The 18649-nt window shown below is 35.0% G+C and overlaps 1 protein-coding gene across 3 annotated transcripts in view; it reads left to right on the top strand.

Moving 5' to 3' along the window:
- Positions 1-4286: 4286 nt before the first annotated feature.
- The window catches only part of LOC136038210 (uncharacterized), a 31838-nt gene continuing 17475 nt past the window's right edge, over positions 4287-18649 (top strand). Inside the window, exons 1-3 of one of the 3 annotated variants that reach the window (XM_065721293.1) lie at positions 4287-4424; positions 14139-14283; positions 17358-17549. The gene's annotated coding sequence lies outside the window, so the exon portion shown is untranslated. Of the gene's footprint in view, positions 4425-13589; positions 14307-17357; positions 17550-18649 lie in introns of those variants that run through there. The other 2 variants (XM_065721291.1, XM_065721292.1) reach the window with 2 other exon arrangements.

The raw sequence follows: 18649 nt of genomic DNA, 5'->3' as shown, positions 1-18649 counted from the left end.
TTTTTTATCAATCGGGATAAAAATTGTTGATTTAAATATTTCTGGGAAGACTCCTTTGGTCATAAACAGGTTTGCTATGTTCGCAATGGGTTTACAAATATAGGAAGATATGGTCCTAAGGAGCTTATCACTTATGCCAAAAAAGTCAGGTGTACTACTCTTAGAGAGAGATTCGATAACTTGAAGCACCTCTTTATGATCAGTTTATTGAAAGGGTGGTAAATTGCTTCCGCTTGTTATTAGTGAAGATACAAACAAAAGTTTTTTTATGAGAAGGGGTAAGCCTGTTTTGTTGTTCTTTCTGATTTCTAATTTTGAGGATTTTATATATATATATATATTTAGATATATATATATATATATATATATATATATATATATATATATATATATATAGACATATATATATATAGGACAACAAAACTGGTTTACCCCTTTTCATAAATAAAACTAACTTTTGTTTGTATCTTCACTAATAACAAGCGGAAGCAATTTACCACCCTTTCAATAAAAAACCTTATATACCCATAGTGTATTAATTACAACCCTTACCCAGAGGGTTGGAGGGGGGGGGGGGGTAGAGGTTGCCATCCTCGAAGACATAATTTCCAGACCTCTCAGCTACGCTGAACGAAATGGCTATTTCAAAATTTTGAATGGATGTGTTTAGCGAAATGATGGGCGTGACGGGAGGGGGGTGGTTGCCTTCCAATCACTTTTACTATTAAAAATGGCACTAGCCCTTTCAATTTACAATAGAATGAGCCACTTTCGAAGTTGCTACGACAACGTCTATACGAAGTGCTGTGGTCTAAAAATATAATTAAAAAAAGAGAATTGTGCCGACATCGCTCTTTACTGAGGCAGCACTATTACGCTGACCATGATTACGATCTACTAATATTATCATGATCTACAAAGGGGCTCTCTACGGGTGCTGTCGAGCACAAACTACAGGGAAAAGCCTTTCAAGGGAATTTTTCAAGCTGCAATTCAAACAACGCCTGTATTTCATCATTTTCACACTTGTTTGAATTCAAAAAATTCATCTGAATCTCCTTAGCTGTGCTATTCAGGATTTAAAAAGAAATTTTCAAGCTGCAATTCATACAGGATCTGTGTTAAGTCATCTTCAGTCTTAGTTGAATTCAGTGCTAAGGAAAGGCTGCTTTGGGTACTTAAATTTATTCAGCTGCTGAAACAAGGAAAGCAGAGCATCTTCTTGTTTGATGATATTTGAAACAAGTATACCGCACTTAGCATAACTGTAGATCGAGAGAGCAAGGAATTTACTCTATTTGGCCAACATTTTTTTTAGGATACGGCCTGAAAAACAGAATTGGATATCAAAAAATTATAGTTGGGCTACTTGGTTGAAGAGTACTTACTTTGTTGCTTATATTCTTATTTTCGTCTGAAGCGAAGGTTAGGAATTCACAATAACTAAGTTGGTTGTTTCTGGCACCTGGTTTGGAGCATTGACAAATATCTCCAGCTTATTGTATGTTTTCCTATGCAGCAGCTTTAAAATTAGTTGATAGCCATGAAAACATAAATTTTATAATGAGAAAATTAAAATCTTTCAAACCATTAATTTTTATGTATTATTGTTTAAGACTTCTTTCATTAGCCCTGAGACAGACTTTAATGGACTGACTTAGTCAGAGAAAAGGACTGTAAAAAGCTCAGTAGCTTTTATGTGTAGTTTGGTTATTGCTATTTTCATTTGTTACTTTCCTAAGATCGTTTCCCCGTAACTCTAATTTAAAAATAATATTTAATAACAGAATTCCGGTAGCTTAATATAACCCCTGAACCTTTTTGGTTGCAGCTACTATTAAATAATTAGTCGGATTGTTTTGGGTGCCCAGCAGAGAGATTATATCTCAAACAGGAATCTATACGAAAAGTGACCCAGTACTACTTTCAATGGACTATAGTGGAGGAAATGACAAAATACCTAGGATTAGTTCTGTGGATGAAGGGTTCTTTCTGTCCACCAAATGTGTCTGGCCGAACGAAAAGCAGATCGCCCAAAATGGATGGTAGGATGTCGTAAGGAAAGATTTAAAAGAAATAAAACTTTTTAGGAGCGTGTAAAGAGGGATTTTTTAAATACATTGGGATAGAGGAGAGGCGTGTGCAGCTGAATTGGCCTCAGGTGGCTTTTTGCTATATTGAATTAGCAGTAGTAGCAGTAATACTGAACTATTGAAATTAAAAGTTAACAATTAGATAAATATCAGGTAAAAAGGCCTTGTTTATTAACGCTATATTTGTTAGCACGACCAATTCCCTTATAATTTTGAATTACCATTCCCCATCCAGTTCCAAAAATTATAGGGAGGTATATGGACTAACAACAAGTCCTTTCACCTCTTTGACTTCTTCTCCAGAAAAACTAGTCACTGGAAGCGCTATTCTCCTCCAGTCTGCAAACAATTAATAGATGCAATTATGAACAATAATACAATGTTATTGATTGTGGGAAGTGTGAGTACCTGACCTACCTGTCCCCAGCAGTTTAAGGCCACTAGGCCGGCCGGTACCAATACGGCTCTTCCTACTTATTCCCGCTCTCTTCTGCACAATCAAAAACTATGGATAAATCACGTCCTTTTAAAAATTGACTTCTTCAAGCTTTCATCTTTATTAAACAATATTTTTCTTCTTTAAGGTATCAATTGTTGCCTTAAATATCTTACGATCAATTTCCCATGGCATGTTAGAATCCAGGATATCTGTATAAGTATTTGGAATCTTAGCCAAGGAGCAGAAACGTTTAAGAGCAACAGTCTCCTCACTCTGAGCCTGGCAATCAAATAATATATGCTGGATTGTTTCCTCTGCTGAAAAGCAGATTCGGAATAAAGAGGAATGACGTAGCTTCCAATTAAATAATAAGCTATTTAGAATAGGGCACCTGATTTCAGCCGGTAATATAGCACTGTATTTAATCTTATATGAAATGGAGATAACATCAATTTACTGTGACCAACTTTGGATCTTTGCCTGATAATATCTCGTGAATTGAGGTCAGAGGAAGGACTAGGAAATAACATGGAAGCCTTTGCTGCTAGAGAATCAGCCATATCATTATATTTGATGCCTTTATGACTAGGAACATGTTGAAAATAAACTTCATTTTCTTTGATCTTAGGATTAAGAAGCTGTCTCCTAATATTATATAAATCCTTGTCAATAGCAATTCTATTAATATTTTGGATCAATAGTAATGCTGATTTAGAGTCGGAGAAACAGAGTATATTTTCAGATTCCATGTTATAATTTATAAGTGCATCCAAGGCCAGGCGGATGGCACATAATTCAGCATACAAGATAGAAGATCCCAATGGGAGAGGAGAATAGATGTTCAAATTCAGGGATGGGATACATGCTCCTGCTTCAGTTCTTTCCCTCTGGACAGATCCATATGTATATATTTTTCTATAGCTGGGGTAAGTCCTTGAGGTGTGTTCAGCCAAAATAGTCTGGATCTCGTAATTAGGAATCAAATCTTTACTAATAGAGATAAGTTCTACTTGACAGCTTGGAGGACTCATTTCCCATGATGGGGGGGGCTCAGTGAAGGGATATGCATCAAGCAAATGTTGATTCCAGCTTGGGACCTCCAGTTGAAACTGATTCCATGAAGAATGGGTATTGGGACAGGCTGACTTCTTAGCAAAGGTATGTGCACATACAGCATGCTTGGCTCCATAAGCCTGGATTTGCGAGAAATATTTTATCCTTAGACTGGATGCTCTTTCACTTAGGGACACCAATCCCGACAGTATTCTTAACTTTGACAGAGGAGTATGCTTATGCACACCCAAAGCTATTCGAATAGCAGAATTTTGTAAAGATTCGAGGATTTTGAATGAGGATGGAGGACAAGCTGAACAAATTTGAATCCTATATTCTAAAAATTTGAACGAATATATAATTTGGATCCTCCAGCCCATGAGCTGCTTGTCATAAATATTTAAATTGAATCATTATTAGTCAGCTAAAAATGATCTACAAATCTGGAATAATTTGACATTCTTATAACAAGAATTTAAATTGATCTGACATCCTAAATAAATTACCGTGGGAATCTTGTTTCAAATTAATGAAAATACAGAATCTCCACAGCATGTACATTGACAAACTACCATAGTTTTACTTTCCAATTTAAAGTGTTTTATCTATTTTCGGCGTTTTACTAATCCGTTTTGTCTGGTTTACTTTCGGCCTCTGGATCACCAAATATATAAATAATTTCCATTTGCTGCAAATGTTTTCAAATAACTAAAACATGGGCCCAAAAAACACAGAACTTCATGTTATAGTTATTGGTGCTGGTGTGTCGGGTCTGACGTGGGCTTATGGATTGCTTCAGAAAGACAAATCTATACGTTTGATTGTAGTTGAAGCAAATGGTAAGTTTAAACTTGCAGAAATGAATATTTGACATCCCTGTCAACCTTGCTTTAAGGATGAGCTATAGGCAGGGCTTCCAATTCTAGGGAGATTACCCTATTTCAGGGAGAAATCGCTTCTTTTAGGGAAAATTATTTGAGTTTGGGGATAAAGGGAAATTAGGGGTAAAGTAAGAATTTTCAGGGAACAAGGGTAATGAGTAATGGTAATGAAAAGGGTAACAAATATTTTAAGAATTCCCAAAAGAAAGAATTCAACCAAAAGCTAGATGACAAGTGGCTTCAGTTGCCAATATTTAAAAATGGATGGATGGAAAGTTGAGTGAAGTCACTCAACTAGGTAAAAGTTGAGTGACTTCTTGCTATATCAGAAAGGGATTATGTTAGGAAAATGAAACTTTCAGGGATGGGTCTATGGGCTAAAGTATATCCCAGGAAGGCATTTTAAAGTACCCACCTCCACTCCTTCTCCCTCTAGAGAGCCCTGAAATTTGCCTAAATGACAGGTCTTTACCTATTGAAATTTAGACAAAACAACATTTTACCTTAATTTTCAGTTACCTGTTGCTTTTTCTCTGCCTTTAGTTCTGAAAATGCATTTCCTGTTATTTGAGTAGGCTAGACCTAGGATTCTGAGCCATATCAATGTTAATTTTTTTCTTCAATATTTGGGAAATGTATGTGCATATCTTTAAAACCTTATAAATTGGGATTAAGCAAAGTTGTGAAGCTGAAAACAATTTTGTTGTACTTCATTCAAGCAGAAGACCTATTTTGCAAGATTTCACTTTTATAACACATATTTTGAAGGTCATCTAAGATTAGGGCCCTCTAGAGGGAGAAGGAGTGGAGGTAGGTACTTCAAAATACCTTCCCAAGACATACTTTAGCCTGTAGATCCACCCCTGGAAGTTTCATTTTCCTAATCAGAAAATCGGCTATCTTGGAAAGGGCTTAGGTTAGGAAAATGAAACTTTCAGGGATGAATCTACAGACTAAAGTTAGCCTGTAGATCCAGCCCTGAAAGTCTTATTATCCTAACTAGTAAAATTCTAGTTATTTGACTTCTTGCTATCTCAGAAAGGGCTTAGGTTAGGAAAATGAAACTTTCAGGGATGAATCTACAGACTAAAGTATGTCCTGGGAAGATATTTTAAAGCAACTACCTCAACTCCTTCTCCCTCTAGAGGGCCCTGCCCTTTGATGACCTTTAAAAATATGTGTGTGATAAAAGTGAAACCTTGCAAAATAGATCTTCTGCTTAATTGAAGTACAAAAAAATTATTTTCAGCTTCATAATTTTGCTCAATTCCATTCTAAAAGGTTTATGATATGCAAATACATTTCCTAAATAAAAAAAAAACATTGATATGGCTCAAAATTCTACTCAAATAACAGGAATTGCATTTTCAGAGCTAAAGGCAGAGAAAAGGCAACTAGTAACTGAAAATTAAGGTAAAATGTTGTTTTGTCAAAATTTCAATAGGTATAGACCTGTCATCTAGGCAAATTTCAGGGCCCTCTAGAGGGAGAAGGAGTAGAGGTGGGTTCTTTAAAATACCTTCCTGGGACATACTTTAGTCTGTAGACCCATCCCTGGAAATTTCATTTTCTTAACCAAAATTCTTTCTGAGAAAGCAAGAAGTCACTTAACAAGAATTTTACTGCCACTTAAAATGAGATTACAGGATAAATATAAGCAGAAAATGATAAGTATAAGCAGAAATAAATGTTCTATCTAAAAAAAATTTCCAATAAACCTGTATTCAATTTTCACTCTACCAAGTTGCTGTTGTGAAGTATGATAATTGACCTTTTGGAATTGAAATTTGTGGAATATAAAGTTTTATAGGCTAATCAGTCAATGATATATCCTTAAACAGTTTTTGCAATATGATTCTTACAGAAGTAGGGTAAAGGTACCAATGATTTGACAGTTTTCATAAAATCACTACTTCAGAAGGCTTAATTTAAAGACTCTTGCTTTGAAAAGGGTTTAAGTATGTAGAAAAATATCTACAAATTTAACAGTTTATTCGAGTTAGTTTTTCAGAGTATTATCAGAAAAGGGTACAAAGCTTGAATTTCCTTAAATTGGAGTTTTTTCTCCTACAAATTTGACAGAGCAAAAAGTTACCTGTTTTCAACATAAGTCAGAACCCAATTTAACACCTGTCAAAATACTTGGGGAAAACTTGTGGATAGATCCTGGTGGATTTGACATGCCTATTCTTTTTACTTTATTTCTTTGTTTCTCTTCTTGACTTAACCCTCTTGCTAAGCAGGGTTACCAGTGTAGAGGGAACTGGTTGACAGTGATGTCAGACTTCTCCAAGTAGCCCTGTCCAGGGCTAAGGATGGGACCTCATTTGGGTTGATGTTGTGATTGAGAAGGAATTGGCTTATAATATCAGCCAATCTTGTGCATGGCCCTCCTCAAGGGTGATTCCAGCCATTTTCCAAAGGGATTGAAGTCTGAGATGATCCTTGCAGGGGTACTTAGTGGGAGACAGAGTAGGTGGCCATACCACCTTAGAGAGCAGGCTTCTACTTGGGTAGATAGGTTTGCCATGTTGAAGCTCTCCAGGATCTCAGTATTGCAGATCTTGTCATACCATTTGATGCCTTTGACTTGATGCAGGTGTCTAGTCTGAATAGCATCAACCTTTCTTAGCTGTGTCTGGGTTATCAGCCATGTCTCAGATGAGTACAGCATGATGCTTGAGACTATGGAATTGTAAATTCAGGCTTTGCTATGGCAGCTATTTTATGGTTTGTGGAAGATTGCTCTTAGGAGTCATCTGAACACAGAGTTTGCCTTGGCTGATTCGGCTGAGATTTTGGCAACAAGTGTGCCACTTGAGGATATAATTGATCTGAGATATGTGAACTGCCTTACCACATTGAAAGCTTGGCTGTTAACTTCAACAGTTGAGAGTGGGGCTGATGCAGTCTTTTCTATGGATATGATCTTCATTTTCTTCCTGTTGATTTGCAGACCAACTCTAGAGGCTATGGAGGAGAGCATCTTGAGTGCAGACTTAATTTTGTTGAGATTATCACTAAGAACAGCTACATTGTCTGCAAAGTCAACATTGTACAGAGTCCTCCTGGCATAGCTGATGCCAAAAGAGTGGGCTTGGCGTATCTTGATCAGGATGTGGTTGATGATGCAGTTAAACAGCTCAGGTGCTGCAGTGCATTCCTTCCATACTCCACTCTGTATGGGGAAGGAAGAAGAAAACTTCATTTAACCCAGACAGTGCTTTCTGTGTTGCTTTAGAGTTAGTTGAAGAGGCTGACTATCTTTGTGGGTTGGCCTGTTGCTTTGAGGATAAGCCAAAGGGACAGTCTGTCAACAGTGTCAAAGGCTGAACAAAAATCAGTGAAAGCTATGTAGACTTTTTCTTAAAATCTTCAATCTTCTAAATATTCCTTCTAACCATGTGAATCTGTTCAGTTGTCAATTTTTCTTGCATGAATCCAGCTTGTTGGGGGCAGTGTAAATCATGTAGGAAACTTGTTGTATGTTTCAGCAGCAGCATTGCAGACAGCTTTCCAGGAACAGACAATAAGGTGATACAGCTGTAGTTGCTGGAGTTGGTCTTGCTCCCTCTGAGCTTAAACAATGGCACAAGGATTCCTTTTCGTCCAGTCTGAGGGTATAATTTCAGTGTTCCAGATTATGCTGAACACCACCTGCAGCCAGAGTATAATTGCATGGCTGTCTGTTGTGAGTAGCTCCGAAACAATGCCACAAATGCTGGCTGCTCTATTGTTCTTAAGTTTCTGTATGGCTGATCTCTTCTCCTCAGAAGAAAATTCATTGCTATTGGGGCAGCAGTACCTTTTGCAGCAGCAGCAACAAACCCTGGGTCAATGTAATGTGGATCTTAGTTGAGCAGTATATTGAAGTATTTCTTCCATAGACCAAGACATTGGGACTGATTGTATATGGTTTCTCCATTTGCTGCTTTTAGGCTTGTGGTCACCATGGTGTGTTGGCCAGTCAGCTCATGCAAGATCTTGAATTTTGAGCCTGTGTCTTTCTTTTGGGCAGCTTTGCTTCCAATGAAGTCTATCTTGTCCTTGTGAAGCATAGAGTTGTGCTGTTTGTTGAACTGTCTGTAGAGTGTCATATCTCCTCATAGTATTGCCTGTCATCTCTGCTCAATCACTTCAATTGTCTGATTGCTAATCCATTCTTTCTTTTTTTGCTGCTTCAATCCCACAACTTCTGTAGCTGCAGTGAGAATATTAACCTTCAAAGTGTTCCATGCTGTTCCATGTTCCATTACTTTCTGAACACTGCTGAAGGGCCTCAGAGTGGTTAGAGACCTCAACCATATACCACTCACAAACCAAGGGATCTTGCTTCAGTTGAGAGGTGTCTAGATTCTTGGAGGAAGAGGAGCTACTTTTGTTGGCCCTCAGCCTGAGTGTAATCCTTGCAGAAACAAGACAATGGTTATTATTGCTAAGCTTGGCACCTCTGCATGAGCAGCAGTTCTGGACAGACAAAAGCCAGCACTGTCATACAATTATGTAGTCAAGTATATTTTTTGTCTTGCCATCATTGCTGTACCATGTGTCCTTTGCAATATCTCTTCTCACAAACAAAGTATTTTTAACTGATAGGGCATGGGTGATGCAGCAATTGAGCAGCCACTCACCATTACTATTCAGAGTGTCAATTGTCACAGGTCCAACAGCTGCATCATACAGGCTGGAGCTGTTAGCAGCACCAGCATTAAAATCTCCTAAGACTATGAGGTAGTCATGTTGGAGGAGAGCTCAGAGGACAGCACTGCACAGAAATTGTCCTTATCTTCATCCTTGGCCTTGTTTGTCAGTGCATAGCAGGTAAGAATAGTAATCTTTCCATGCTTGCTGTCAATTCTTGCTCTCAGTAGACATGATGAGATAGGTGTAAATGACAGTAGGGCTTCCCAGGCAAAGCTGTTGAGACCAAGGCCAACTCCCTCTCTTCTTTGGGTTCCACCAGACCAAAGCAGTGTACATCCTTCTCCAATATATTCTTCACTACTTCCTGTAAGGTGCGTTTCTATTATTCATGTGATTGTTACTTTATATCTGCTTAGTTCTTTTGCTAAAAGAAGCTTAAAACCAGGCTGGTTCAGCATCAGGACATTCCAGGTGGCAACATTAATGTCACCTTGGTTGGTGATGTTCAAAGGGGTATGTCCTTGGATAGGCCTGGATCCATTTGGGAAAGTAGGTGGGACATCTGAGGCTGTATTTTCAGTTCCATTTATAGCAATCAATTTCAGGAGGAGGGCTACTAACCCAACCATCCCTAGGGTGTAATTAGTTCTCTGGTGGCTAGTTGGATATCCAGAGGCATGTGAAGTCAGCTATGCATGTGCCAAGAATGCATGAGAACAGACTTCGGGCACAGATAAAGTGTTTTCAACATTTGGGCATTTCAAAGTTAATCTACCAGTTTAATCCACTTAAATTTTTTTTTAGTTTTGACTATTCTTTGGCTGGAAACTCCAGAATTCTTTAAATACACATGTCCTACTTAAGATTATTAGAAATTTGTGACACCTAGGAGTTTTACTTGTTTCATTAGCGTTTTGGGTGGGATGGGAATTTCATGCTAATTAGGAGGGGTTCAGAGAGAATATTTTGTATTTTATATATTGGGATCTATTTGAAAGAAAACATGCATAAAATTTACTAAGAGAGGTGTATTTCAAATTTATTCATTTATAAATGAATTAGGGTGTTGTGATCAATCAAGTCAAATGCTTAAAAATATGAACATAGCATGAGTCCAAATGGCAGTTCCTCAGATGATGGAAAAATCTAGTATTTACTCATTAAAACTACAATTAAATAAAAAAATAATAATGTTTTTTCATGGGAAGCATTCTAAAAAATGATAATTGTCAAAATCTCTCATTGTTGAGAAAGTACCTGAAGATTCAACAACTATGTTTTTGTCAGAGGACCCTTCAATTTCAACACCAATTATTTCTCACCTGTTTTACTGTTCAGTGAAATTTTGACAGAGTCACCTATATTTTGATAGGGTCTGTTGCCGTCTGTCAAAAATTTTGACAAGGTTACAACAGGATATTCTCAAAAGAAATGAATCTCATAATAGAAGCCAATATCTACATTTGAATTTGGCTGAAGGAACATTTTTAGTTGGTCTGATATTCTGCTACATCAGACAAGAATTTTTGACCCCTAGAACATGGTTTTGTCAATATATTATTAGCCGCCATTTAACTTAATTTTATTAAGAAAAAGCCAATATTTGTGTATTTTAGAGAAGATCAGATGTATCTTGATGCATTGATGCTGATATCAACTTTTTTTGCCAAAAAATAACCAAGTAATGACAGTTTGAATATTATATAGCTAAAAAAATGCTGAGAGCTCATTTTGTGTTGAAAACATGAAACTGGTTGAATTGAGCATTCTTTTCTTATCTGGGTGTATGGGATACAGTGTCCACATTTCGGATTGTTAAAATGTAAGAAAGGCTTCAAGAGATGGTGTTCCAAGTCTCAACTAAGCAGAGTTATCCTGTTTAGAAGGGAAATTTTGACAGTGGTTCCAAAATTGCACTGTCAAGTCATTGGAGCCTTTACCCTAGCTAAACTAAAATTTCACCCATGGGCAATCATATATATATATATATATATATATATATATATATATATATATATATATATATATATATATATACATATATATATATATATATATATATATACATATATATATACATATATATATATATATAAAATGCAGAGTAATGAACAAAAACAAACAAGGGAAACAAGTAGAAAAATGAAACCAAGCATACTTTTAATAAATACAAAATATCACTTCGTGAGACAAACTACAAAGGGGGGGGGGATAAAGTTGGGGCCAATTTTACCAAATCAAGTGAAAATCACAAATGAGCCTTTACTTTATTATTTTATTCTTATTATTTTTACTTTATTAATTAATTCTTACTTTATAGTATACACCATATTTAATTAATTAAATTATCATATTTTCTTCTATTGTTAGGCCATTTTAATGTTTAAATCATTTAAAATATTATATTTTCTCTAATATTCAGTACCATCACTCAGGGCACCTTGAGCCTACACCCAATAATGAGTTTTACAACAGATCAATCAATAGAAAGAACAACAAATAATTAATCTATCCAAAAGGTCGTATTTTTTCATGGGGGGGGGGGAGGGTACATAGTCAGAGTAACAAGTATTATCTTAAAAAGAAGCATAAGATAACAAATTTAATGGTTCCATTTTTGTTTTATTTTTTTTTTTATAGATCTTATGGCTATAAAGGGAATGGGGATGAATTGTCACTGATGTAACTTTAACCATAAACAGAGCATAAGCTCCGTAACATGATAATCCTGTTGTTTTGTTCTAGCACGTCTCCTTTAGAGAAAGCTACAATTCTGTAAATTTACCAATATATTCTGCAACATTCTACTTTGGCAGCTCTAAAGAAGGAAACAATATAACAAATATAAAAGGGCTAATTCTTAGACAATTCCATTGTTGCATTGGGAGAAGTGAATGTAGGCCTACTACTCAATGCTTTTTTTATGCTCTCTCCAAATATAATAATCGTTTTGCTTGTAAATTGAATTTTAAAGACCTTAAATGGACCCTAAAGTGATACCTAATTCATATCCCTTCTTGACAAGAGCAGTGCCAATAGAAATGATTGGCTACTAATACCTTCCTTAGTTTAAGGTCCTTTTCAATATAATAGTTATTGCCCTGATAATGTTGCATATATAGTCCCAAAAAATATATGTTTTCAATGTTTATCATCTTGTGTTGTATCATGTATATATTGTTAAAAAAGGTTTGCTCAATTTGTTACACAGGATGTGTGAAAACTGCTATCTTAGTGCTCTCAGAAAAATTGCTGGAATTAGATTTTAGTTTAGGGCCCATTTAAAGAGTTTAAATTAGATTTGCAAGTGAAGTAATTATTACATTTGGAAAGGGTACAAATATGGAATAAATCGGTTTAAGAGTTCATTTTGTATCCTCATACGTAATTGAATCATTTGAGAATCAAACAGTTTGTGGTAATGAACTGTAGTAATGAGTTACCTGGCTCTAAAAAAACCAAAACTCTAAAAAATGGAATTTTGATACCAATAGCTACATCAAAGGAATCGCATTTTAATGCTGATTTTAAATATATAAGTTTCATCAAGTTAGTCTTACCCATCAAAAGTTGCGAGCCTGAGAAAATTTGTCTTATTTTTGAAAATAGGGGGAAACACCCTTTAAAAGTCATAGAATCTTAACGAAAATCACACCGTCAGATTCAGCGTATCAGAGAACCCTATTATAGAAGTTTCAAGCTCCTATCTACAAAAATGTGGAATTTTGTATTTTTTGCCAGAAGGCAGATCACTGATGCGTGTTTGATTGTTTGTTTATTTGTTGTTTTTTTTCCCCAGGGGTGATCGTATCAACCAAGTCGTCCTAGAATGTTGCGAGTGGGCTCATTCTAACGGAAATGAAAAGTTCTAGTGCCCCTTTTAAGTGACCAAAAAAATTGGAAGGCACCTAGGCTCCCTCCCACGCTAATTATTTTCCCAAAGTCAACGGATCAACATTCTGAGATGGCCATTTTATTCAGCGTAGTCGAAAAACCTTAAAACTATGTCTTTGAGGACCACTTACTCCCCCACAGTCCCGTGGGAGGTGCTACAAGTTACAAACTTTGACCAGTGCTTACATAATCTATAGTAATGGTTATCGGGAAGTCTACAGACGTTTTCAGGTGAATTTTTCGGTTAAGGGAGGGGCTGAGAAGAGGGGGATATGTTGGGGGAACTTTCCATCGAGGAATTTTTCATGGGGAAAGAAAATTTCCATGAAGGGAGCGCAGTATTTTCTAGCATTAATTAAATAAAAAAGACGAAAAAATAAATATGAAAAACTTTTTTCAACTGGAAGTAAGGAGCAGCATTAAAACTTAAAACGAACAGAAATTATTACGCATATGAGGGGCTCACCTCATCCTAATACTTCGCTCTTTACGCTAAAGTAATTTTAGTAATTTCAACTATTTATTCTACGGCTTTTGTGATTCAGTGGTCATTCTTAAAGAATTGGGACCGAAATTTAAGCTTTAGTGTAAAGAGCGAGGTACTGACGAGGGTGTGAACCCCCTCATATATGTAATAAAAACATGAAAATACAAAAGTTCGTTACGTAAGCTAATTTATAAGCTACATATATGTTTTACTAATAAAAACACTCGTAAAAAACTAAAAGTTCTAGTTGCCATTTTAAGTCACCAAAAAATCAGAGGGCAACTAGGCTTCCTCCCCCACTCCTTTTTTTCTCAAAATCATTCGATCGAAACTATGAGAAAGCCATTTAGCCAAAAAAAAAAAAAACCAACAAAATATGCAAATTTCGTTTAATTATTCCTCTGCAGAGAGCCAAAATCAAAACATGCATTGATTCAATAACGTTAAGAAATTAGATAAAAAAACAAGTTTTTTTTTTAACTGAAAGTAAAGAGCGACATTAAAACTTAAAACGAACAGATATTACATCGTATATGAAAGGGGCTGATTCCTCATCAACGTCCCGCTCTTTACGCTGAAGTTTTTTACTGTTTTAAAAAGTAGAGTTTCTACGCTGGACCTGATCTGCTGTAATGTTTCGATTTCAGGATATGAATGAATCAGCCAATTCTTAAAATGGAGCTAAAGAAGGATGCCCTGATAATTCGTTAGAAAACCCCCCTTATACTCCAAGGGTTGTCGATGGTCATTTGCAGCACAAGACGCTATGCATGTCTGCTCCGCAGTATGCAGGTCATTATTTGCAACAATTTGGGGTAAGTCCAGGCTGTAAAATTGCTTGGATTTGGGAGGCAAATGAAGAATGGAGAGCCTCTACCTTTGTCTAATAATTATAACTTATGATAGACTCCTTGGCTCGTATTTAAATTAGGTTTGCAATAAGATTGTCTTTTGCTCTTACATAAGGAAGATTTGTGAGAAATCCAGGTAGAAAAAACTTAGAAATGAAGCTAAGTTCTGAGAGGAGTCGACTTTCATTTTGGTAGCCGTATTTTAGCGTATAAGGGAAAAACAACTACATTGCGGACTCTTTTACGCCTATATTTTGAAGCAGAATTTAAATGTTTGTTTCTTTGTCCAGTATTGTCCTGTTTGAATAATGAAAAGGCAAATATTTGTCCACAAGTAGAGAAAAAAAATACAAATTGAAAGGTGAAAGAAAAATGTGCCTTATTTGAGATTTTTTTTTTGTCATAAAATTCCTCTAAATTTCTTTGAATTGGCGCCATGGCACGTAGCTTTTGTGGTTAAATAATGAAAATAAAAAAATAAAACTTGGATATTGCAGTTTCCCCATGCTCGAACTCCTTGTAATTTAAAAACAGCACATAGGATTTTTTAAACTAGGCTAGAAAATTCTCAATTCTAAAAGCTACTGTTTGCCTTTCTTCATCTTTTTGTAAGAAATTTTATGGGCACGGATAAACTACTTGATTAGTTTCACTTTTAACTACAAATCCATAGAAAACGAAAATTATATAACCTAAAATTCTCGTGGGGTAGTGAAAATCAAGAGAACCAGCAATTCCCAAGTAAACTTGTCTCAACAATAAATTTCGTTTTGGTTTTGCCTGAAGTTTAAATAAACGAAATTGTTGTATTCATACGAAAATTATTTATATGAACTAACTTAGTTTCAAGACTCAATCTTCCAAGAAAAAAAAAATAATTGACCCGGAAAAAATTTGAGGCCCTGTCAAGATTACAGTACGGGGTTTAATATCGAGAGAAATTTCAAGGAGTTAGTTATGCGGTAAAACACTACAAAAAAGCTTCGAAATATCAAGAGAAACTTTAAAGAATTAATTTCAGGGTAAAAATAACACAACAAAAAAAAACTCTAAAACATTCAGAGGAAGTTGAAAGATCCCCTGGTAAAAACACAACAAGAACAACTTCAAAATATTGAGAAAAATTTCAAATAGTTAATTAAAAGGTGAAAAAAACACAAGAAAGCTTCGAAATATCGAAAGAAACTTTAAAGAATTAATTGCATGGTAAAAAAAAACAAAAAGAAAAACTCTAAAATATTTAGAGGAAGTTCTAAGATCCCCTGGTATAAACACAACAAGAAAAACTTCAAAATATTGAGAGAAACTTTAAATAGTTCATTATTTGGTTAAAAAAAACACAACAAGAAAGCTTCGAAAGATCGAGAGAAACTTTAAGAATTATTTGCATGGTAAAAAAAAACACAACAAGAAAAACTCGAAATTATTTAGAGGAAGTTCAAAGATCCCTTGGTAAAAACACAACAAGAAAAACTTCAAAATATTGAGAGAAACTTAAAATAGTTTATTACATAGTAAAAAACGCAACAATGTGTTTGTTTCGAGTATTTTTGATTAAGAATTTTGCGTAATTATTATTAGTAGTATTACTACAGGGATCGTGGCTTCTTACAAATCTTTTTAGATATTCTGACTTTTATAATCCAATTCATGTCTAAAAATAGCGATAGACAACGGAGAAATTACGTTCAGAAGATATACTTGGGAATATTATTTTAATTAAATGTGTTTCTGAATTAGATGAAAGTGTTTAATTTAAATTAATGCTCGTTTATTTATTCGTTTAAATTAAGTTAACTGAATTTGTTTTTCAGTGTTACATCCCTTGTAGTGCGCAATTTTAATGGAGAAGCCGGCCATATTTAACCTTTGGTTTAACCCTGTGTATCTTTTTTACAATATTGAATTGCGACTCACAGGTCAATATTACCATTAACTCCCAGTTAGTGAATTCTCAATAAGGTTCATACTACTTCCTAAGTTAATTCTACATACCTATAAATAACTTTGATTTCACAATGTGTGCTAGAAGGTTCTTGTTCCCTCTTAAGCATGTAATTTCACCGCAGTCATGCATTTTGTAACTTGTACTGAAAGGACATAATAATTGTATCCTTGTATTTGTTACTTTCAAGTTTGTCTTTCAACGAGCTAGAATAATGATTTTACTCTGTTTTTCTTAGAAAATTATCTAATCTTGCTAAATAAAGGAGAGAAACCAGCGGCGCAAATTTACTTAAATGTAGGGGGGGTGGCAAAAAGGTGTTTTGTTTTTTTAATCTAGGAGGGGGCTATTTTTATTAAATTTAGTTTACTTACGGGAAAAGAGTGTCTTTCAGTGAAAATAATAACAAAGTTTTCTTCGAAATATAGGGGAGAGGGCAGAACATTGAAGAGTAGGGTTCAGAAGTATAGGGGAGTTGGGCGTAGAGCTCTAGAGAGGACGAGAAAAAACAATTGCCTAAGCAAAATCTAAAGTTAGCTAGAAAGTCCTAATCCTAGAAATTCACCGAAATATAGGAGGGTGGCAAAATGTTTTCTTTAAATCTAGAAGGGGGTTATTTTTTTCTTCGAAATTAAACAGGAAATGAGCGTCTTTCAATGAAAATGCTGTGTTTATTGATATAGCCGAAGAAAAATTGGATGGGTATAATTTACCTATAGCATATCACCAATAAATTGATGGTAGTATGAATCTTCTTGTATCAAAAAGCAATTAAATTTACCAGAAAATAATATCATTCAACGTAAGATATAGGGCATAAACTGTGGCTTAACATGCCGCCATTGTTACGTGCAAAGGTCGTATGTTTTTTGTAAATACCATAGAATTGGGAAAATATGAGTGATAGGCATTGTGTGGGTGTGTACATATATAAATGTGTTCATGTATAACTAATAAGTATTACACATGTGCCAAAGTTGAACAACAATTTCCAGCTTTCTCAGACATAAGTGCTAAGGGCTAAGATAATTTATACCCTCTGGTATTTTAATTCTAAATTTATATTCTAGGTACCCATTGTGACGTCCACAATCTCTTTGGATTTACAGAAACAATAGCTACAAATTTCGCTTTAACTGAAGTTTTGAAAACAAGACCTTTTATTATATCGAGGTCAACATACCCGGGTCAAGGACATTTTGGTGGACACTGGACCGGAGATGTTAGATCAGACTGGGGTGATATGAAAAAGTCCATAAGTGGTAAGTTTAGTATTTTATGTTTGATGTGTCACGATTTATTAGCGAAGGTCAAAAGTGTATTTCCGAAGTGTCGAAGTTTTTAAAGGGTATATTTGATGTGGATTATTGTTAGTTTCAAGTTCGTCAAAGCATTTAAGTGGTGAATTTAATTTTCGGTGAGTATGATTTTCAATTTCAATTTTGTCAAATGTCAAAAGTTTATCTTCAAATGGTTAAGCTTTTAGCTTTAGCTATTAAGCTTTTATGCACTTATCGTGTACTATTACCAGTTTATAGATTTTTCATACTAAATACCGCTTAAAACGTGCTTAGTCAATAAGTTGCCGTTAAAAATAGAATTTGAGAAGTTAGAGTTTGAAAAGTAGAAGGTAAGTCATTTAAAGTTGAAGGGACTCTAAAAGACATTGTTTAAAAAATTAGTCTGGATTGTTCCTTCACTCCTTATAAAAGTAGTTTAAACTAACTCTATATGACCTCCTTAGAGAACAAATGTTTTTTGCACAAATGCCTGCGGTCTAATCAGGTTTTTTCTCTTTACCAAAGACTTCTTGCCAACTAAGTGTTATGTTATACCAGTTTCTAAATTTTAGAACTATACCAGTCAGAAAAAAAAAAAAAAATGGTTCTCAAATGTATTTTGTCTGCCTCCCCTTTTCAAACAGAAAATTTTACTTTGCATCCCTGAAAATTAATTCCTTAAAAGTTTTAATAGTAATTAGGCAAAGAGATATATGTATTAATGTTCCTATTTTCTCATAAAATGATGTAAAGAAAGGCGTTAACCAGAAACTAGTAGTTGAACTCGAACAGAAAGGTGAGATAAAAAAAAGTTTAAACATTTTTAAGTCATTTTTGAGAAGGATGAACTTGGTGTGCTACCAACAATTTAGAAATCTACTCAATTCAGTGATTTTCTAATAATAATCTATTCAATCTTTTCAAATAAATTTACAACTAAATACAGAAATTGCTACAACATAATCTCCCCTGCGAGGTTCAGGATCAGGGGAGAAAAAAATACCAACAAAAAAATATAAAGAAATTCCAGTCATCCTTAACAATCTTCGGAATCACAAGCTAGGGAGAGGAATAGCGCATGA

This window comes from Artemia franciscana, chromosome 17 (genome assembly GCF_032884065.1).
Source record: "Artemia franciscana chromosome 17, ASM3288406v1, whole genome shotgun sequence".
Classification (NCBI taxonomy): domain Eukaryota; kingdom Metazoa; phylum Arthropoda; class Branchiopoda; order Anostraca; family Artemiidae; genus Artemia; species Artemia franciscana.
This window is presented reverse-complemented; position numbering and strand designations above follow the sequence as displayed.